At 42.3% G+C, this 23161-nt stretch overlaps 1 protein-coding gene and 1 long non-coding RNA gene across 2 annotated transcripts in view; one reads left to right on the top strand and one right to left on the bottom strand.

Moving 5' to 3' along the window:
- The window catches only part of ANKFN1 (ankyrin repeat and fibronectin type III domain containing 1), a 299871-nt gene that overhangs the window by 73014 nt on the left and 203696 nt on the right, over positions 1-23161 (bottom strand). The gene's annotated exons all lie outside the window — the stretch shown is intronic.
- Positions 2451-11991, top strand: LOC122206533. The gene is made up of 2 exons (XR_006196506.1): positions 2451-2659; positions 11919-11991. It is a non-coding gene; the product is annotated as an uncharacterized LOC122206533 (long non-coding RNA).

The raw sequence follows: 23161 nt of genomic DNA on the forward strand, positions 1-23161 counted from the left end.
GTCCCAGCCATACTCTCCTGTCTTCACTTTCTGCCACGTCTCACAGTGAAGTCCTTGCTCTGTAAGTTCCCGTTACCTGATTATTCTGTGTACTTTTCTGTCTCGGTGTCTTTTGCTCATCTACCAACCACTGCTTGGTGAAACTCTACTCATCCTTTTAAGAGCTGGCAAAGTTGGGGCCATGTCTATCTCTTGATTTTGGCTCAGGTCATGATCTCACGTTTCGTGGGTTTGAGCCCCACGTCAGGCTCAGTGCTGAGCACTGACAGTGCAGAGTCTGCTTAGGATTCTCTCTCTCTCTGTATCTCTCTCTCTCTCTCAAAATAAATAAACTTAAAAAAATATTTAGCAAAGTTAACTCAAAATTCCTCAGGAAAAATCAATTAAATACACCTGTTCCTGTGTTCCCAAAGCCCTCTATTCATATAAAAACAAGATTTACTACACACATATTATGCTTAATTTTATGTATCTCTTTTTCTTGTTAGATTGTGATAGGTTTGAGGATAGGAGAATAGGAGAAATAGCTTTCTCTTTTTCCTCTTTAGTACATGGATTTGTGTTTTTGGTGGATAGAAGGTGCTTCCTAAATATTTTACAAATCAAATATATACAGTTTGATTATATGCATGCATACACACATACACATACACACACACACACACACACACACACACATACACACACACACACACAATAGACTGGTTTTTCCAACATGGAGATATTTTTCTTCCTGTGAATTTTTTCACTCTTCAGTTCTTTGCCCTTTGAAACTCTTAGGCATGTTGTAAATGTAATTAGAATCAAATGATTAACATTGGATGTTAAATCTCAAATCAAGCCTATACTTCCTTACAAATAGATATTCTAGAAGATATAATTTAAAATATACATTATATATTATATATTATATAAAATACATATATATGTATGTATTTTTTCCAAAATGTTTCATTATGCTTATGAGCTACTAGCTCTTGAAGAAGCCAAGTCGCTGAAAGTCAACTTGGAGAGGGTTTGTAATCAGAGAATAATGTTGCATATAACTAGCCAAAAGAAAAAAAAAGGAAATCATTGAGGAAATTATCACAAAGAAAACAAAATGAAAATCAGTAACAAATGTGGAAGGATATCTAGAAAAAGCAAGGAACACAGGAAAATTCTGGAAACAGAAATTTCTTTGGTTGCCACTGAGACATGCATCATTGACTGATGTGGGGAACTCCAAGTGGAAGGATGAGAATCAAGGGTTTCCGATTCCAGGCTAAGGATTCAGGGAGACTTCCTAAAAGAAGAGCTAAGGATTAGTGGGATTGCCACCAGATTATCTGGCAAGTGGTTAATGAGAAGTTGTTCAAAGATACAATCTTTAAAATTTTGGAAGAAATGATTTATTTTTGAATAATAACTGTTCATGTTCTATTGAAATATGTTTTATAAAATGTTTCAGGTGGAAAAGAAGACCTGGCTTCTTGAGAAACAAAACAAAATACAAAGAGAAGCAGCCTTGTAAGGAGATGTGGTGCAGCTTTGGGAGTTAATAGAAAGTTTTAAGCATTGGGGCGCCTGGCTGGCTCAGTCGGTTGAGCGTCTGACTTCGTCTCAGGTCATGATCTCACGGTTTGTGAGGTCCAGCCCCACGTCGGGCTCTGTGCTGACAGCTCAGAGCCTGGAGCCTGCTTCGGATTCTGTGTCTCCTCCTCTCTCTGCCCCTCCCCTGCTCATGCTCTGTCTCTCTCTGTCTCTCAATAATAAATAAACGTTAAAAGAAAAAACAAACTTGTAAGCATTTAAGTCTAATTAGATCTTGGAACATGAAAGAGAAGATTCACATGGAAGGAAAAAAATCCTCCATATTGGAATGGACAATCTATTCCGAGGGCAACCAACAGTCTTTTTCCTCTATGTACTTCATTGGTTTGGTGGACTCTTTTGACATAAAAGAAAGGAGCTTCTGGTCACTTAAAAAATGAGGGAGGGAAACAGAGTCAGCAGGAATCACTTTGAGAGCCCACTGGGAATTCTAGGAAGGCAACTTAGCATGGTCTCTCTGGAAAGTTATGTGTAGGTAGTTTAAAGACTTAATATTAAAGCCACAAGAAAATCACTTGTAAGCCTGTTCTAAATCCCTGAAGGGCTGGAGCCATGTATATGAAGTTTAAAACTGTATAAGACTTATAATTTTAAGATAAAGATCAGGGCAACTGTTTCTACTTAGGTCTGGGAAACAGAAGCAGGGTTTAATCATGCAATGGCTCATAGCAGTTGAACATTAGCAAGAAAGGTACCAGACCAAACCAAGGTGTTAGTACGTCTGAAAATTTGGCTCTGGCTCAAACTGTGATTCACTATATTTGTATCAAATAGCTATGAATATTTTAAATATGATGCTTTATTATTTTAACAAATATTTTTATCTAAGTTTTAGAAATGTAGAGTCATTTTGGAAGGAGAGTTCTAGCTGAACACCTCTATTTACTGGATGGCAGCTACATAAAATGCAGCCTGAAAGGTTAAGAAGGAAAAGAGCTCCTGAAGGTCTGGCCTTGTCACCTGAAGCCTATAATGTAAGGAGAAAAGTCACAGAATCAATGTAAGAGTAGAAAATTCATGACCGGAAGCATTAGGATGCACAAAGAGGACCAAATCTAAAGCTCAGGTAAGTTTCCAGCCTCTTGGTGTGAACTATGTGAATAATCCACCCTGTTTCAGCTGGTAACACTTTTTAAGTTTTCAGGCCAGTTTCTTGAGAGGGTGGACACTATGCAAAAATCAAGGCATAAGGAGATAACATTACAGCAATGTCTAGTAAATTTCTATTTAATTGATAAAACATCTAAAACCTGCTGTTGTCCAAGAGTCTCCCTCAAGTCTGAAACCCCTGAAAGCCCAGAGCTGTTGTCCTGCACTCACGCCAGGAGGAGTATACTGGTGGGTTCTACTCCTGTTTCATGCCCAGGCCCTGCTGGAACCCTTCACTTTAGCCATATGTCACTTGACCTCAGACTGATTGTCTTTATGTTTTTTTTCTCTTCTGGTATGCTCTCCTCTTCCCCCAAATTGTCTTCCCCTTTATTCAAACAGGAGCGGTTCAAAGTCCCTTCCTTTCCACAGTTTCCCCTGGCTTTCCAATGGAAGCTCCTTTGCCATTTTGCCATAGTAACTTTAATATGTCTCTCACACTTCCACTTGCTTTGTTTGTTTTGTGTTTATTTTCTAAGAGATCTGCCTCCTCTGTAGTCTGTACTTTCTTTGAGGGCAGGGACCATGTTGGATTAATACCAGTTTACGAAGCGCCTGTCATGGCACCTAGCACAGCATAGGTGGCTCAGTAAACGGTTAGTGAATTGATTCCTTGATTCCTGACTTTGGAATGTTTAAAGTCTAAGGTAGACAGAAATCTGATGCCAGTACATAAAGAATAAGAAAACAGTGTCAGAATAGAAAAAAAACAGTCAGAAAGAGAACAGAAGTTGCTTGAGCTGCCCAGTAAGTGGTTGGGTTGGAGATTAATTCCTGGCCTCCAGATTCCCAGCATCCCAGACTCTTCACTTGTCCATACTGCTGCTCAGGAACCAAAAAAATAAAAGTTTATTTCCTGTTCCCTATCAGCACTTCAGTGGAACCAAAACGGCATTCTTACTGGCCACACTCACCCCGGCGCCTTAGCTAATGAACGGAATTTGGCTAGACTGCCCAGCCCATCACCAGAACATTATGAAATCCTCCCCGGTTCATCCAATTGTGCAGTTTCTAACCTTTGAGGCCAACCATAGCACAAGAGAAAGAAAGAGGGAGTGAGGGACATGCCGAGAAACCAGGAAGAGATCAAATACAGTTGTTTCTAGAGATGAGAAGATGTGTCTTGCCGAAGCATGAACCCACTCAACACTTGTGGGTTTGAAATTGGGAACTGACGTGAAAACTCTGGATCTGGGAATTCTGTTTAGCTCTGGCAGAATACAAGGTCAGAGCTGCTCGCGTTTTTTATTTTAAATTCCCTTGGTAGTCCTAGGAGTGGGGGCATGCATTACTTTCAAACAAGAATCTTTATTGTTTGCACAGCACACAGTCTTCCAGTTAATTAGAAAAACATTTTTTTCCCCCAAATTAAATTTCCCTAGAAAAACAATGATTTAAATTAAGGGCAAAAGACTTTTTTTTTTTTTTTTTTTTTTGACAGTAGTAACGCCTTCTTGCACCCACTACTTCTAGAAGATTAAAAGCAAACTTGGAATCAGAGGGCTATTTCATTTACTTATGGTCAGATTCTGCAACCACAAAAATGGTATGTCCCTATCTGTCTACGTTGTGTACTGTCATAGTTTTGCCTGCTATATGACAGAGCAGCACACGGATACAGACCAGAAGCAGGGATGTCTAAAATTCAGGGTTTTGAAAAGTACACTACAAGTAACCACAGTCCAATCCACCTGCATCCTTATTTCCCTCCTAATAGTTCACCCGATTATGGCTATTATCTAATTGTATTCTTTCTCTTGATCCCCTTGGCTTTCTAAATGAAAGGTGTTATCATTTGTGTGATTCTTACTATCACAAGTAGCTTTCTCTCTTTTTCCAAGCCTAGCAACAAAGTGCTTGTTGAATGAATCCCAGTCTTCCAGATGACCTAGGTGCCAGCCTTCACCTTTTCAGAGAACTTCACCTTTCATGTACTTCTTTGGACACTTCACCAGGCATGCCTCCAAACAAAACTTCTCTCAGTAATTTCTGCAGTTTTGGGCTCAGAAAGTCTGAATCAGTGGCACCATTAGGGTTACTGGAAGCATAAGTAACCTTCAAGCCCCAGCTCGTGTAGAAATCACTTTTATCTTTTCGTTTATAGGCTGTCTTTCCTTGGCATATTCACCTCCTGGTTTTCCCAGAACATTTGAGTTGGGAAGGTCACAGATTTATCAGGGCGCAGAATCCACCCATCGCGGTGCATCTAAGGTGGGGTGGTGTGATGAGGTGGCTTTGAGAGGCAGCACAAACAGGGAGCCGGGGCAAGTCAGGGCTTGGTCCTCAACTGTGTGTGCATGGGATAAACACAGCAGGGCACCGGGGTTGAGCCACATAGCTTGTGAGAATGGACTGTTGAGATCTCAGGAGTTTTATGAGCTAGTGGTTAAACACAGCCATCATTAAAAATTAAATCATACAAAGTTAAAGTTAAATAAATTAAAGACAAAGACAGTAAGTATTTAAAACTTGTTACTCCCTGTTTTACTGCACTTTGCTGTTATTTATGCTCCTGAGGTTACTGATATCTCTTGCACCTGAACAGTGGAAACATGTATGATGGTGCACCAGGGCACATCGCTTCCCAGTCATTTTCGTGATATTGTGTCGGCAGTGGAAGTTGGAAGTGGCCATGGTGGGAATAGTTACACCATAAAAATCGGAAGTCAGGTCTTGATTTTTTTCTTCTGTGAACTGTTTAGATCAGGTATTGGCAAACTACAGTTCCGTGAGCTAAATCCAGCCTCAGTCTGGTTTTGTGTGGCCCAGGAGCTAAGGAGGGTTTTAGTTTTTATGTTTTTAAAGAATTGTAAAACCCACTCCACCCCCCCACCCCCCAACACACACACACGGAAGAGTATGTGACAGAGACCATATGTGGCCCACAAAGCCTAATATAGTTACTCTCTGGCCCTTTACAGGAGAAATTTGCTGATCACTAGTCTAGACTTAAGAAAGCGATGAAGAAAATGTTAATAATGCAGGTTAAAATCTCTGTGGCTGTTTCATTGTGAATAGCACAAAAAACCTGAGGAAATATCCTTCCAGTACTCAAAAACTATTACTTGATTTGACAAAGAAGTTGCTTATGCCACTGATCAACAAGTGATGTCCCATGATAAGCCTGTGTTGTTTCATCTTGTTTTGCTTCCTTAAAGTACACGAATATATCAACCAACACTTAAGTGGCAACTATACTCATCCATTAATTACAGCTACAGGTTGGCTTACAGACTCAAGAGTTTGATAAAAACAAACAAAAAGCATTTTGGGTGAATCAACAGGCTAGAAGAAATTTACAAAAAAAGAGTGTTGTATATTTTATTATTATGATTTTAAATTGTGTGCTACATATCCTATCAGTAAAACTTACAATAGACTTATGTGAAGGTACACACACACACACACACACACACACACACACACACACTTTTCCCCCCAGAGAGCCAATTGTTAAACACTTACCATCATACCAGTGAATAAATGCTAGGTGATTGCTTAGATAGACTCTAAGGGTGGATGTATCCTGACCACCAGGGTAGAATGTCGGGGGGAAATAGATTTCTTAGGCATAATTTAGGTAACATTCTGTTACCAGGAGGCAAGAATGAGGTATATAAACTCCTTTAGGAGGCAGGAGTGGTACAGTGAGGGAATCTGGGGCAAAAGTTCAGTTACCAAGCAGTCACCACTGGGGAGGTCTGCCCAGTGGTCAGGCCCCAGGCACTGGGCAGTACAGGTGCCCAGGCTTCCTGCACCAGTTCTTCCAGCCCAAGCCAGGGTGGCCCAGAAACTGGTGCAGCACACAGCCTGCAGGGTGGGCATCCATGGACTTGACTGCAACCAGGGGGACAGTGTCAGGGGCTGCCCAGAAGAAACCTACATATCAATTGTGGGTACGACAAGATGTACCAGTCCAGTACTCCTGATGGCGTGAAAGAGCTCTGTTCCTAACCTGGATTATCTGGGCTTCATAATTATTATATTCTTTATTATATTCTATTATACATTGATATTATATTTTATTTCATGATTATCTGGGCTATATGTATGGGCACTTTTTTTTAATGTTTTTATTTATTTTTGAAGGAGAGAGAGAGAGACAGAGCATGAGTGGGGGAGGAGCAGAGGGAGAGGGAGACACAGAATTCGAAGCAGGCTCCAGGCTCTAAGCTGTCAGCACAGAGCCCAACGTGGGGCTCGAACTCACAAACTGTGAGATCATGACCTGAACCAAAGTCAGACACTTAACCGACTGAGCCACCCAGGCGCCCCTGTATGGGCACTTTTAATACACTCTGGACTGAAAATAGTCGCACAGGTCATTAATTCAGATACTTTTGGCTTTTCCATTTTCCCTGGAACACTGCTATATCCTTGAGTTATAGGATGTCCAGACAGATTTTTTCGAAAACAGCTTGTTTTTGAGTCCTTTTAATAGTGTCCAGATAATGATTTTATTAACAAGTATAGGCTTTTTAAAGGCTGCAGTGGATGTAGCTGAACAATAGCAGGGACTCAAAACCAAGTGACAGAGAGCTGAAGGCTGGGACTCTGAGAATAGGCAGCATCTGATGCCTCTTCCACAGGGGAAGGGCCTTCTCCTGGCTGAGCTTCCTGGGATGCTGAGATTCTGTTTTGTTTTATTCCCAGCAGAGAGATGCCCTTCTTGCCTGCAGGGAGAGAGGTCTGGCAAGCTGCTTTATGTTTCCAAAGGGCACAAAGCAGAGAAACGTAGTGGCAGCTGTCTGATTTCTACACACAAGGTCCAAGATATGTGGCCAATTCCCAGATTTCTGAATCCTTTTGGGTCCTCATGGAATTAAAATAAGCAGCCACAGGGGCAAAAGCAACAACAGTCCAACTCTCCGGCCAGACAAGGAGCTTTCATTGGGAGGACGGCACTGTTTGGCTGTTCGTTCATCCTACTGCACCCATTTCACACCCCACACTCCTCTTTATAACTTTACATAATTAAAACCCTTGAAGGCAGGACCCTGCCCTACTGATCTCTGGACACCCACCCCACCCTCTGTCGTAGAAGTATGGAGTGGAGTCTCAGATGGAGCTGGTCTGGCTTCTATAGGAGACAGTCCTCGTTGTTCCATTGGGCTTCCTGTAAATTACAAGATAAGGACTCCTTCACCAGGCATTTAACCTATTTCTGAGTTTGCACTACTCCCTGCATTTGTCCTGTGAGCCAAGGGAGGAAGACTATCACTTAATGAAAATCTACTGGATTCTCATACAGAAAATCTCATTTATTTCTTACAACAGTCCTCCAAGATGGACTAAGACACTTGTTCAGTCTTTCTACCGATCTGACAAGTGGCAGAGCTGGGAATTAAAGCCCAGGCTGTGTGAGCCCAAAACGCCCCTACAACTTCCTCTTGTGCCTGGGCCCTGGATGACCTGGCCTTCTCCACCCACTAGCCACGGTCCACTGTGCCCACTTGTTCTCTTCTCTCTGATTTTTAGATCTTCGACATGTCAGGCTTCTTCCTCTCACACACACTGTTCATTTTGCCAGAAATGTTCTTTCCTTCTTTCTGACTTTCATTTCACTAAAAATCCCTTCCTTTTCCCTCAGCAATCAATGTAAATGTCACTCCTGCTCATAAGCCTTCTCTGGTCCCAAGATAACACAAAGTCCCCATTGTATCTCTTGGACCACCAGATAGTGTCCCTGTGTAGCATTATTAGTTCAGTTCTCTTTAGTCCTATAAGCTCTGCGAGGACATTAACTATGTGTATATATATGTTGCTAGCATATGCCATAGCATAGAGTAGGTCAGAAAAGACTTACTGAATCGATGTTAAGATTATTGACCAGCTAGGTTGTAGGGATATGGAAAGGCAAATAACATGGTCCCTGGCCTCAAGAAGCTTACAGTTTAATGAGTTTGCAGATGAGGACGGGAGGTTTGGAGAGATCAAGTCTACCTCAGAACAGAGTTCCTTCCCCATCACCAGTCAGACCATCATTCCAGCCTGATGTCTCTCCCATCCCCTCTTGTCAAAGACCTACCCATGTGAGAGAGGCTCAGGCTCCTTCAACACCAGCTCACGGTCTCTGGTTTCTGACAGTAATTGTATCTGTCATTCTCCCTGGCTTGAGTCCTGTCTACTTTGTATTATAACAATTCAGGCACTTGTGTTTTCAACTCTACCTGCACAGCACATTTCAAATCAGCCTCCTTTTAATTTCTTTTAATTCCATGCTTGTTACTCTTGTCCACATCACCGCTGTTTCACATTGGTACTCTGTGACAGTTTCAGAGCTCAACTGGTCTTTCCGCCTGTGCACATACCCCTCACCAGTCCACAGAAGCCAGAACGATCTCTTCAGAGCATAGACCATATCACAATACTTTCCTTCATTGAAATCTCATAGGTACACTTGGAATAAAATCCAAACTCCTTAACGTACTGTACAACGGGGGTGTACAACGGGGGCAAACTGTACCAAAATCCAGCCTACCGCCTGTTTTTGTCCAGCCTGTGAGCTAAAAATGGTCTCTACACTGAGGAAAAAAAATATTTTGTAACATGTGAAAATTATGTGAAATTCCAATCTCGGCGTCCATAACTAAAAGTTTATTGGAACACAACCCCAGTCATAATTTTGCATGTTGTCTCAATGGCGGAATTGAATAGTTGTAATACAGACCCACATGGCCCACAAAGCCTAACATGTTTACTTACTGTCTGACACTTGGTAGGACGAGTTTACAGACCCCTAGTCTACAAAGAGTCATGTCTGACTCCTGTCCACTTCTCTGAAACTCCATTTCCTGTTATTCTACCCATCTTCCTTCATGGGCACTTTCTGTGTCTCTGACTTCCCAAGTCATTTCTACCAAGGTCATCCTGCACCTCACTCCAATACATTATCCTCTATTCTTTTGTTTTTAGCATTTATCACAATCTGAAGCTATTTGTTAATTTACTTGCTTACCCAAGAAAATATGAACTACATGAGCTTGGTCTGTTTTTCCTCACTGTATCCCCAGGGCCTACAAGAGGATATGCACATTGCAGGCATTCCAAAAAGTGTGCAAAATGAACATTTTATCTTCCCTGTAAGTTCTTCAGGGAAGATACGGTGTCTGACTCATTTCTGCATCCCCCACAGTGGCCAATATTGTGCCTTGTATGGAGTAATAGTTCCAAAAATAGCTACTGACCAAATAAAATGCCACTTTCTCTTCCTCCTGGGACAAAGTGAGAAAACACCTGCTGTCAGCAAGACCCCAAGAAACAAAAAAATGTGTACAGTGTCTTTTTCACCTCATCTACACTCCACTGTTTGAGAGCACATTTTAAGGAGGGGCCAAGGATTCCAGCATATTCCTCAGAGAACTGTGGCTATGGGTACATCAAGTGTCCCAGTGAAGGGTGTTTCCAGTTGATGTGGAAGCTAGGCTAGGTGTTTTCTGATTATGGGAAAGAACCACTGGCAAAGGGTGGAGTTGGCAGTTTTTCCTAAGAAAATTGGTCTAGTAATTTTTTTTTTTAAAGATAGTAGATTACCTTTTAAAATATGTATGTGTAAAATGTTACAAAAATTAAAGATAAAAAGAAAATCCTGAATTAAACAAAAACAGATAATGGTTTATAGGAAGCTAAGGTTTAAGGATCTTTGGAGGATTCTGGGAAGACATCTATTAATATTTATTGGGGAACTGTGCTTTACTAAATAAACAATTAGCCAAAAGCCACAGAGTCTATCCATGCAGAGTCTGGATTTGAACTCCTGTCTATTTTGTCTGCTTGCCAAGCCCATATGAGGAGAAAGTGATAAATGGACTAATAGCCATATTAAGATCTTTTAAGCTAGAGAAAGCAGCAACTATGAAAAGCTTGCAGAAAGTATTTGCAATATTTGACTTCTACTAAGGGAACTGAAGGCAGGGGCTCCTGGTTGGCGCCTCTGTCCCTTTTCCCCAAGGGCCCACGTTGTCTCTAGTACTGTGATTTCCTTGTTGTGGTTTCAAGAGGGAGAGAGGGTTGGGGGGAAGAACAGGGGATTGTACGGATACTGGGCGACCGTGAGTCTCATGAAGGTGTTCTGTATTTTCATGTCAGCTACATGTGGCCGTGGTGGCCAAGATAAGTACTGATTTCAAAAAATAAATAAATAAACAGCAGTGTAAACAGTCACAGAAGACTCATGTAAATTGCTGGCTTATAATTTGAGCCTGGTTCATGTTCTGTAACATCCCCGGTGCCAAATCTTCCTCCCTCTCCTTCCGCCGTAGTGTATTCCGGCCCTCCCCAATCGTGTTTCCCCTCTGGCTAGAGACACTTAGGCTGAGGTGAGGGACAGGATGGATGACCTGGGAACGGACCAACTCCAGAGCAGGAGCGGTTCCCCAGGATCCAGAGGAATGTGTGGGAGAACGGAAATAAATAAGAATGAACCAGACCACCTTGGGAGCAGTCAGCCAGAGCCCTCCTCCCTTTGTTTCACCAGGGGAGTGTGCTGTTTGGCGTGCTTCCCTCCTGTATTTGTTTTCACATTCTACTGTAAATTACTCAACAAGGTGCCTTATTGACCCTGAAAAATCCAATCTTTAGATTTCTCTCATCAAGGCAAGAATAAGCCTTCCAGAGCTCCCCAGGGAGACAAAGAGCCCTGTCTTCCATTCCCAGACCCAGCTTCTGTTTCTGTGTGGATGATCAGAATGGCTGATGTTGAGGGCACAGACCTCGACATGCTCGTTTGGGAGTTGTTTACTTGGGGGCCCAAGAATTCCAAATGGGCTCCAGGGGATCAAAGAAAACCCTTCATACTGTATGCAGCGTAGGTGTATCTGAGGGATCCCCTTCAGATCCCCGTGAAAGACTACACATCATCATGTACAATGTATATCCCAGCTGGAGCTATTTACAGGGCCTAATTACTTTTCTTGTGCCACGGTTATCTTAATTTTGTTTGTGGCCTTTGGGTTCTACATTTCTCCTTATATAAGGGGACGTATCTAATGAGTCAGTAGCCTGGACCTACAATGTATAATGCTGAGTATTTTTCAGCTATTTTGTTTAATGGGCAGATTCACCCATGCCTCTTATCTTGGTCCATGGGAGCAGGTGGCACGTAGTAGGTTCCTAATGAAAATGTCTTAAATGAGTAGATGCAATAAGTAACAAAGAAGACTCTGTCCCATTCGCAGTTACAGAGGAAGAACAGGACTGCTGCCACTTTGCAAACATTTCAAGAGGTCACCCTCTGTGGGGAGGATGAAGGTAAGGAGCTCTTTGGACTTTGAAAGATCTATTACCTATTCTAAGATAACAAGGTGGGTTAGGAAAGTCATTGGCAGTATTTCAATCTTGGGGGTAAGGTACTGGCCCATAGACAGTGAGAGAAAGAATTATGTGGACTTACTGGCGTGAAATACACATGATAGAGTCTCTCTCGGCCTAGATCCAACACCACACACTAATTGCTGGCATGTTTGGGATAAGAAGTCATACCCAGCTTTCAGTCTAGTGCCATTTGGTGGATTGATTTACCACACTTTTACTGACGGTCCAGTAGGGACCAGATTATGTAAAGTTCTGGGGATGGGATTATGAATTAAATCTGATCCTCGCCCTCAAGACAATGGCAGTCCAATGGGGGCAATGGACAAGTCACTACAAGGTTCGAATGCAATATGATGAGTCTATGAGAGAGGCAGGCTCAGAGGGGGGCACCCTCAGCAGCCTGAGGAGAGGGTGGGTAGGGACAGCTTTCTGGACAAGCTGACTCCTGACAGAGTCCTGAAGAGTGTGCAGGTCTGCCAAGGGAAGAGAGTGGTCAGAGACATTCCAGGTAGAGGTTGCTGTGAGAGCAAAGGCCCAGAATCATGGTGTGGTCAGGGAACTGCAGGGCAATCACCGGGGACAGAAGAGGTGAGGTGGGATGGGAGTGTGACTTGAATCAGAGCAGAGATTGGACCACGAGGCAAGAGCTCATCCTGCTAACATATTTTGAAGGCATTTTGGAGCTATTGATAGATTAGGCCATTATATGATCAGATTTGCATTTTAGAAAGATCACTCTTGTAGCTTGTTGGAGAAAAACTGGAGGGGATAAGGCTACAGTCTGGGAGACCAGAAGTATTCGTGCCGTGATCCCTGTGAGGTGGAACACCAGTTCAGCACTGGCGTCTCACCCTCTGAAGAGGGTGAAGAGGAAGAAATTGCTTGACTTCCGTTACCCGCCAAGAGACAGATTTTCCTATTCGTTGAGGCATTTGTGAGCCAAATTTTCATGTAAACCTAAATACTTGGCATCTCAAGCTCTTATAGGAAATGGCGTTTTTTTTTTAAACTAAGAGCTATTGGCAACACTGTATGTTTTAAATTTCCAAATCAAATATCGTGGTTATATCAAAACCCATGCTGCCTCTGCAGGTGTACCAAACTGGTCTCAGCTTCGTTCAGAGTCCCACTGCACACAGTAATGAAAACACTGACATCTCACTGCTCATTTAATATTTATGCAGTGGTTGTCATCTCAGTTTTACACGTGCAAAACAGAGTTGGTTGGATTTGAGGTGAGTTGGAATCTCCTTTGACAGTAGTTTTTTGGGGGGATGCTTTCATCCTCAATTAACTTTCAAAACAACACTCAGTGGCAAGAGATCAAAGAAATGCTGTTATCATGGGGGCTGCTGACTCTATTATGTTCCCCCAAAAGTTGTCCCTTAGATGAGCCTTATTAGATTTGGAGCAAACACTCCTCTACACAGAAACAGACCAGTGAGACCAGTGAGATGTACTTTCGCAATGTGAAAGGAGAGAGAAAAGGAGGAAGAAGTAACAAAGGAAAGTAAGCCTGTGGCTGGTACTTGTCTACCTCTCATCACAGAAAGAACATCTTACAGTTCCCTAGCATTTTCAGCGTGCGATACTCCCTTCCACATTTGTCGCACTTGGTTTTCCTTGTTAGGCACTTTTCCTGTTTTAGACGTGACGTCACAGGCTCTGCAAGCCTGCGTGTGCTAGCCAAGCCGCACGCTGGGAATGAACACAGGCTCAAGTTTTGAATCCAGGTCGGTCTGGGCTCAGAATCCAGTGCCTCTTTCCCTCACAGTTAAATGTCACTTCAGAATGTATGAAAGGCAAGGAAAACAGTTGCTGAGAAGAAGGAATCCTGGAGGCACACAGGTTTGTAAGTTTTGATTTGGAGAAAGTCTGACAGGTGATCCTTCTGAATCTTCAGTTAGCTATCAGGTGAAGGTGCAGTTCCACAGACCAGCTTTGGGTAGGGCGTTATGCCTTGGCACCCCAAGGGGCTCACCCCCAGTGTGCCCGCCCACTTCCCTGCAGGGCCCTGGAAGAACACGTAGCATTTAGATGTAGAAGGGTTTGATACTCATTCCTTTAAGTGCAAATCTCCGGGACCGATTCTTGCTGCTCGGTCCTTCACCTTCATTAATGATAATACTACACTTAAATGACACTTTCCAGCTTAAGAACACCTTCATGAATTCACATTTCCACATAGGAGCCAACACTTCTGCGAGCATCTTTAAGATTTCAAGGCACAGCGCTGGGTGACAGGGATGTAAACTAGAATAAGACATCATCCTTGAATTGGGGCTCACAGCCCAGCAGGCAGATGGATAAAGATACAGGCAATTACAGTAGGCGCAATGCTCCCCGTCGCAGGCAGGTGAACAAGGTGTTGTTCATGTTCTGAGGACCAACAGACTTTGGGAGGGGGACTGGGTAAGGGAAGGTGACGTCTGGTCTGGGTTTCAAAGACTGAGTAGGACTTTACCGCCCAGAGAAGGGCATTCTGGGGAGAGAGACCAAGGGTTGAGAGGATGGGCATGATAAGGTAAAGGAGGAATGGTTTGAAGCAGAGGGAAGCAGGAGGTGGGGGCTGGGGGCTGGGCTGATATGTGAAAGTCCTTGAATGCAATGCTGAGAGTTGGTTTTTACCTCGTGGGAGCCAGTGAAGGCTCAGGAGCAGCAGAATGACATGATCGATTCGTGTTTTAATCTGATGACCGGTGTTGATGTAAGGAGGCTCATGGGAGACATTTAAACCTCACTAGATCTGCCAACTTTGTTCTTATTCTTGTATTTCAAGTAAGGGAGCTGATTCTTAGAGTGTCCAGTGACTTCCTGAGAGCTGGTTGGTGTAGGTATCACAACCCAGCTGTACCATTTCTGACTTTAATTCCTATAGATTCCGCATGCCTGTGTGACACATGGCCCTAAACCTCTTTGTTTTCTGTGGAGCCCACGGTTTATTATATCTGGGGTGGTCTGGCCAGCTCATTCACCACCAACACTGTGCACAGTAACTTAGATTTCCTGTGAAGGTCTGCCGTACCTGAGAACAGTCCCCTTTCCACATGATTCTTTTCCTTTTTTTTTCCTTACTTCCACTCAGTCAACAAGATGAATCTCCTCAGAGTAATTGCTGGATAGTGTTGACGAACGCTTGAATCACGTCACCGGACTGCAGCTGTACTTACAGCTGTCCTAGCTGTCCTGCATACACCCACTGTTGCTTTTGCCCTCCTAGGATGCGGCCAGGCTCCTGGAGACCTGGACAGCTGAAGCCGTAGACCCAGAACATGGTCTCTCCCACGGCAGAAAACCTGGTTGTGGGCTCTGCTTTGAAATTCCCTCTTGCAACACCAGACCAGCCACTGAGCACCAGCCATAAATGAAAGCAAAAGCTAGAGTTCAGGCGGAAGCAGAAAGTAAATACACGGCCTTGGCTGACCCTTTCAGGGATAGATTCTTCCATTTATAACAGAGACTAAAACAGAAAAAAACCCACTGGAGGTGGTCAGGGCTGAAACAGTGTTTCTAGCATCTTCGGGGTCACCACTCAGTAACTTATTTCAAGTCGTTTTGAATGGTGAGTTCTCACATCCAGGTGTTCCTCTGCCTCACCTGTTTACAAATGTCCTTACCAGTTTTTATTCCATTAGGCCTCAGCATAGAAAAGTAACAAGCATCTCAGGCTTCAGGGTTTTAATTTTTAAAACGAACAAAATAAAAAAGAGGCCAACAAAAAAACCCAGACTCTTAAATGCAGAGAACAGGCTGGTGGTTGCCAGAGAGTCGGGGGGGGGGGGGGGGGGGGGGGGGGGAGGATGGGTGAAGTAGGTGAAGGGGATTAAGAGCACACCTGTCCGAACCAGCACTGAGAAATGTATCGAATTATTGAATCACTGTATCACACACCTGAAACTAATATAACACTGGATGTTAACTACACTGCGACTTTAAAAAAAAAAAAAAAAAGCATTTGCAAACATTGGATACTGGTTATTTAGTTACCTAAAGGTTTTGGTAGCATACAAGGAGAAGAAACAGTTGAAAATGTGTGTGTAGGTCAGGGAGGAGGCTAAATGCTAAATGCTGCCTGGGACTGGAGAATGAAGATGCAAAGGCTTATTTATTTTAGTATTTACTGTATCAAAAAATCTGGCGTTAAACCACACAATCCTGGGGTGCCTGTTAAGCATCTGACTCTCGATTTGGGCTCCTGTTATGATCTCACAGTTCATGAGATTGAGCCCTGCATCGGGCTCTGTGCTGACAGCACGGAGCCTGCTTGGGATTCTCTCTCCCTTCCTCTCCCTCTCTCTGCCCTCCCCTGCTCATTCTCTCTCAAAATAAATAAACTTTAAAAAGCAAAACAAAATCTGCACAATCCAATAATTCTACTGAAAACCAATTTACAAGTAAAAGGCCAAGGAGACCCAATAACATATATAATTGTTATAAATATAAGTACTATATATTTGCAAGATGCAGTCTCACCATGCTGCAATGAAATTTACTTTTAAAATGTATAATTTATCCATAAATTATCTGACTAGTATGAGGAGATAATTGACATGGGAATTTGCATAAAAAAGATTTCATTTTTTCAGAAGACATTGGAAATCTCTGACTTTTCTAAGTGTACCCATCATTTCACCTATTTAAAGGGATAAAAATACAGGTTTGAAAGTAGCAGATCAGATCTCTCTCTTTAAAAACAAAACAAAATAAAACAAACTGGTGGCATCATACATGGAAAAAGTGCAAATACTACCAAAGGTTATATTCCCTCTTAGCTTGCTTCCCACAGGCCACCACTGATACCTGTTCTTGACTCCCCTTCCAGATGTTTTCCATACAGACAAAATAGAGAACAGAATAGACTGTGACCTACCAGGAGGACATTCTGTTTTCTCATGCGTAAAATGAGAGAGTACCTGGCTAATTGGGTTGTTACAAGAATGATATGCAAAGTACTTGACAGACTTTGGAAGGGTCTGCAAATATTAACTGATCACGGGGTCCTTAACCTGGAGTTCACAGACCTCTGCAAAATCTAAGGCTTGGCTTCGGAGTGTTTACAAAGGCCGTGACATTTAGACCTGTGTTTTTACTGGGCAGGCAGAGCCACTGTGCTACGAACTTTTCAAAGGGAGAATGATACCAAAGTGGTTTAGGAGCAGCATTCTAGAGCCTGAGTGCCATTTTCTTGGGGTTGTGCCCTATTCACTGAATGTGCATCAAATGAAGGAGAGGATGGAGACTGTAAGGCAGGATAGAGTTGCCCTTCAGGCTTGCTACCTCTTTCTGGGTCTCTCTCCTGTTCTGGCCTTCCCCCAGAACAGTGTCTACATGCTCCTCCTGGGCCGTGCATTTCTCTCAATGAGCCAACTTGCCTGCACCACTGTGCCAGCCTTCCAGAAGTGCCTCCCTGCATTCTCCCATTATCAAAACCCTGGACCCAGATGCCACACAGGAAAGTTGAACCTCTACTTAAAAATTAAAGACACATCTCATGATCAATAACTTTACAGCAAAGTATGAGTGATGGCTAAGCCCTGAGACTATTTATTTTCATTTACGCATTTTAGTTATTTTTTCTCCCAAAGCACTTTCATGTTAAACAGAGGAAGTCAGAAGACAACACAGAATACTTATTTCTGCTAGAGAGTTCCCAAGCTTGTTTCCTCCACTGCAAACGTCATGGGCGAAGGCTTTCCATACATGCCACACTCCCACTGGTGTATCCATGGTATTGCACAATTACCTGGCACCCTGGGTATAATTTCACCTCTCCCCTGCTCAAGAAACGCAAGTGAGTGAGAGTTAACACCATATCAATAACCTTGATTTCCTCATGACATTAAAAAAAGGATTTTTTTTTTTTTTTTTTTTTTTTGGCTAACTTCACTACTCCAGCTTCAGCATCATAACCATTATTTAAACTATTTCCTATACACTTCATAGCGGATAATCACAACACTGGTGTGAGGCTACTCAGATAGTAGAGGCTTAATTTTCAGTTGTTGAATGGGAGCTGGAGCCAGTTTGAGATGGCAGGTTTTTCTAAGGCTCCTCAGATTATATTCCCTCACTCCCTCATTCATTTTCCATCCACTCCCTCATCCATCCAGCCATCCGTTTGTTCAGGCTCGATGTTGGAAGGAGATGAAAGGGAAACATGTGCGAGGGCATGAGGCATGGGATTGTGAGATGAGTCCCAGGTAAGGTGAGCTGCCGTGTGGTTTTAGCCCTGGCATGGAGAGCGACAGGTGGTGGGAAATGAAGCTGGGAGTGTTAGGGCCAGGTTGTGTCGAGACCGTGTGCGTGTTAAGGAGTATGGACCATGTAGTCATCACCACATAAAGCTGGTCATGCTCAGACGGAACTCGTAGAAATAGCAAAACCAGATTCTCAGATTTATGTTCCTTCAGATCGTGGCATAGTCCTGGAGAGCGGGGGCCAGTGGGCCGCTCCCATGCACTGACTGGGGGTTGGCCAACTGTCAAGATTCCTACCTGACGTATTGCTTCCCATTATCCACCCCAGCTAGAAATGCAGGGATAAAAGCAGACATGCAGGGATCTGGGGGCTGAGGTGTGAGCCTCTGATGCCAGCACAAGTAGCAAGGGTCCGAGGGCCCTCGGCAGGTTACTGTGGTCCCGGGGACATCAGAGTTGAAGGAGCTCCCCTTGTTGACCATCCTCAGCTTCTGCAAACTCCAGAAATCTCACGAGGGTCCTATGAATTGCTCAGATTACGGGCGAGGCGCTTTAACCGCTGAGGTCCCCAGCCTGGGCTTCAGGTCTCTGGTGAGTTTTACTAAATGCTGTCGGGGACAGAATAGTGAACTGGGAGCAGGGATCTAGGAATTTTACCTCAGCTCTGTGACCTCAAGCGAGTCCATTTACCTTTCTGGGACTCAGTTTCCTTAGTTTTAAAAGAATACGTTGGGCCAGATGATCTCTGCTTTTCCTTGGTTGGTAAACTCTAAAATTCTGGTGGGTTGTTTTTTTTTTTTTTAATGTTATACATATTTCATGGCTGTTTGTGATTTATGGTTTTATTCTTGCTTTTTAGAGCTCACTACATCATTTTATGTAAAACCCTTTCTAAACCTGATTTTACATATTTTAATTTTTAATGCCTTTTGTTTTTTAATTTTTTATCACCGTTTTACTATTAATGTTTTAAAACAAATGGCCATCTCTTAAGACCATTAAAAAATTTTTTTAATGTTTATTTATTTGTGAGAGACACAGCATGAGCGGGGGAGGGGCAGACAGAGAGGGAGCCACAGAATCAGAGCATAGAGAACCCAATGCACGGCCCAAACTCATGAACCGAATAGAATGTGACTTCTCTCCCTAATTTCTCTTTTTCTTACAGCACTTACCATGGTCTACCCTACATTATAGTTATTATTTTTTTAGTCTTTATTTATTTTTGAGAGAGAGAGAGAGAGAGGCAGACCATGAGAAGGGAGGGACAGAGAGAGAGGGAGACACAGAATCTGAAGCAGGCTCCAGGCTCTGAGCTGTCAGCACAGAGCCTGATGCAGGGCTCGAACTCACAAGCTGTGAGATCACGACCTGAGCCTAAGTCAGATGCTTAACCGACTGAGCCACCCAGGCACCCCAAAGACCATTTTATTAAAAATACCAATTAATTTGTTAACTTTTCCTGGATTTTGATTTTCTAGAAGTAGATCACACAACAAGAGCAGAAGATCTGCAAAGTTAAACTTTTTCCTCCAATCTCAACATCAAACCAACACAAACACATTCTTTTATCCTTGTTAATTCCTTACCAAATAACAAAGAATTTACCACCACAGTGTCAGATAAGTTTAACTGCTGAAACACGGAAGGATAAAATGATGAGAAAAGAAGGTCAGTTTAAAAGGATACCTCTAGACACTACTTAACAATGACCAAATAAATTCATTTGGAAATTTTGGGGAAGTTTTGGCAAACTATTTCTATTAAGTAGCTAGAACTATCCAAGTGAAAATAACTCAAGTAGAATTTGCAAGAAATTAGAGTCCCTCTTCCCGACTAACAAAGCAAACAGAATATATCCTCATTCACAGAAGCAGTCATTAGGAAAGGTGAAGCCTCCAAGAAGTGTTCTTCCTCCTGTACGGACAAAACCATGTTAACATCTAACTCTTTGGAGAAAGAAAAGAATATAGACTTTGGAGAATTCTAGTAGGTTCCCAGGAATAACAAGAAGATGTTATTCTCAGGGCAAAGAAAATGGGAAGTCTGTCATTTGGGGCTTCAACTCTCAAAACTGGCCTGGCTTTTCTCCTGCCTATTGTACTGTCAGTTCTTGTTGTTTAATTATATATTATTTAAGTAACTGTGGCTCCATTTTATGTTTCTGAAAACAGCAGAAACACTGCCTTCCTATTTTAGGGAAGAAACTGAGGCCAGAGGGGTTAAGTCCTTGTTCAAGTTCACACAGCTAATAAGTAGACGGACGTGGAGAAAAAATAAACGAGGGGATTGTAACTACTTGTGTTTCAAAAAATAGTGCCTGTTCTTCCCTTATTAAACTCATGTTTTAGAAAAAAAATAGGCGAATAAGATGATGATTTTGTGAACAATATCATGATTTTGTTAACTGGGGATAACTCGGCTTAACGAGGAGGAGTAAGGCTATTTGAGTCTCATAGAAAGAGACGCTGATGAACTTGCATAAGGCTCTCCTCATTACGGGGCAGTTAGTGATCAGGATTTATTCAGATGCCATGAGGAAAAAGCTTCTGAGCATGTGAAACTTTAAAATGAACTCTTTGAAACAAAACAAGCAAAAGAAGAAAAGATAGAGAGACAAACTCAGAAACAGACTCAACTACAGTGAACAAACTGATGGTGACCAGAGAGGAGGTGGTTGGGGGGTGGGTGTGTGAAACAGGTGATGGGGATTCAGGGGTGCACTTGTCTGCGATGAGCAACGGGTGTTGTATGTACGTGTTGAATCACTATATTGCACACCTGAAGACCATTTATTTATTTATGTTTTTTAGAGACAGAGCGTGAGTGGGTGAGAGGGGCAGAGGGAGAGAGAGAGAGGGAGAGAGAGAGAGAGGGAGAGAGAGAGGATATTAAGCTATGCTCAGCACAAAGACCAACTCGGGGCTCAATCCCATGACCCTGGAATCAAGACCTGAGTCAAAATCAAGAGTCGGACGCTCAACTGACTGAGTCACCCATCCATCCCCACCTGAAGTTAATATAATGCTGTTAACGATACTGGAATTAAAACATATATATATATATATATATATATATATATATATATATATATGTCTATGTATGTATGTGTGTATATATATGTGTCTATATATGTATGTGTGTATATATATGTGTCTATGTATGTATGTGTGTATATATATATGTCTATGTATGTGCATATATATGTCTATGTATATATAAATGAATTCTTCCAATGGAAACCTCTAAAATTTTTGGCATTTCCAAAGCAGTTTCATAATCATTGCTTGTGGAAATCAACCCTTTTTTTTTTTTGGCATAAATTTGAAGGAAATATTTATTTTTAAAATAATGTACATAACACTAACAGAAACAAAAATAAAGCAAAATGTTTGCTAGTGATCACTAATACTAACAAATTAAATATTCTTTTCTTTTTTCTTTTCCCTTCCATATTTAAGTCCATGAACCAAGTTGCATCAGTTTTTGTACAAGGTTTGGAACTTAGGGTAAAGGTGTTTTTTGTTTTGTTTTGTTTTGTTGTTTTTGTTTTACCTCGAGATATCCAAATGCTGCAACACATTTGTTGAAAAGGTTATCTGTTGGCAACAGGATTGCTTTTGCACCTTTGGGAAAAAGAAGTTTGGTGCGTGTGTGTGGCTCAAATTCTGGGATCTGTTCTGTTCCACTGATCTTTGTGTCTGTCCTTCCGGCAATGCCACAATGTCTTGATCACACAGCTCTGCAATAAAGTCTGGGATCTGGGTAGACTAATTCCACTCCCCTCCCCCCGCCCCCCTGTATTCTGCTTTTTTAGAATTATTGTAGCTAGTTTAGTTCCTCTGCCTCTCAAAAAAACATTTTATAAAGCCTTGTCTGTATCTACAAAAAAAATCTTGCTCGCACTTTGATAGGTTATTCTGCAGGGCATAGCATTCTGGGCTGACAATTCTCTTCTTGAAGTGCTGGGAAAATAGTGTTCTGCTTCTGGCTGAACTCCACGGTTTCTGATGAGAAATCCGCTATCATTTGAACTGTTTTTCTCCTGTGGTTCAGGTGTTGTTTTTCTCTTGTGTTCCAGATTTTTCTTGTCTTCAGTTTTTAGAAATTTGACCATTTTGTGTCTTGGTGTGGATTTTTTTGGTTGGATCCGGTTTGGGGCGTGCTCAGCTATTTGAATCTGTAGGATTTTGTCATTTGCCAAAACTGGCAAGTTTTCAGCCATCATTTCTTTAAGTACTTTTCTAGCACTGCCCTTCTCTAGTACTCCCCTCTTTCTGCTACTCTAATGACATGAATGTTAGATCTTTTGTTATCATCCCTCTGGTGTCTTAATGCTCAGTCTATTTTCTCCCAGTCTGTTTTCTCTTTGTTCTTCACACTGGTAACTTCTGCTTTTCTATCTTCCAGCTCACTGATTTTTTCCCCACTGCCCCTTCCACTCTGCTGTGGGGCATACCCACTGAGGCTGGTATTTCGCCTACTGCATTTTTCAGTTGTACTGTCTGCATTTAGTTTTTCTTTCCACTTGGCATTTCTTTGCTAAGACTTTCTGTTACTCTGCTTGGGCTTTTTATTTTTTCATTTGTTCCGAGCATGGATGTAATTGCCTATTGAGACATTTGTATCATGGCTGTGGACTCTTGTCATAAAACCCTAACATCCCTGTTATTCTGTGGTTGGTCTTTGTTGATTGTCTTCTTTCATCCAGTTTGAGACCATCCTGGTTCTTGCTTTTGGGAGTGATTTTCAATTGAAGGCCAGACAACGTATTTTTTTGCGAGACCCGGGCTGTTTCATAAAACCTCTGTTTTTGAGCTGGCCTTTTCTAACAGCACCTCAGTGCTTTTTGCTGTATTTTGTAGGAAGAATAGGGAAAATCCTGTCTCCTCCATCTTCTGGTAAATTCT

This window comes from Panthera leo, chromosome E1 (assembly GCF_018350215.1).
Source record: "Panthera leo isolate Ple1 chromosome E1, P.leo_Ple1_pat1.1, whole genome shotgun sequence".
In the NCBI taxonomy this organism is placed as follows: Eukaryota; Metazoa; Chordata; class Mammalia; order Carnivora; family Felidae; genus Panthera; species Panthera leo.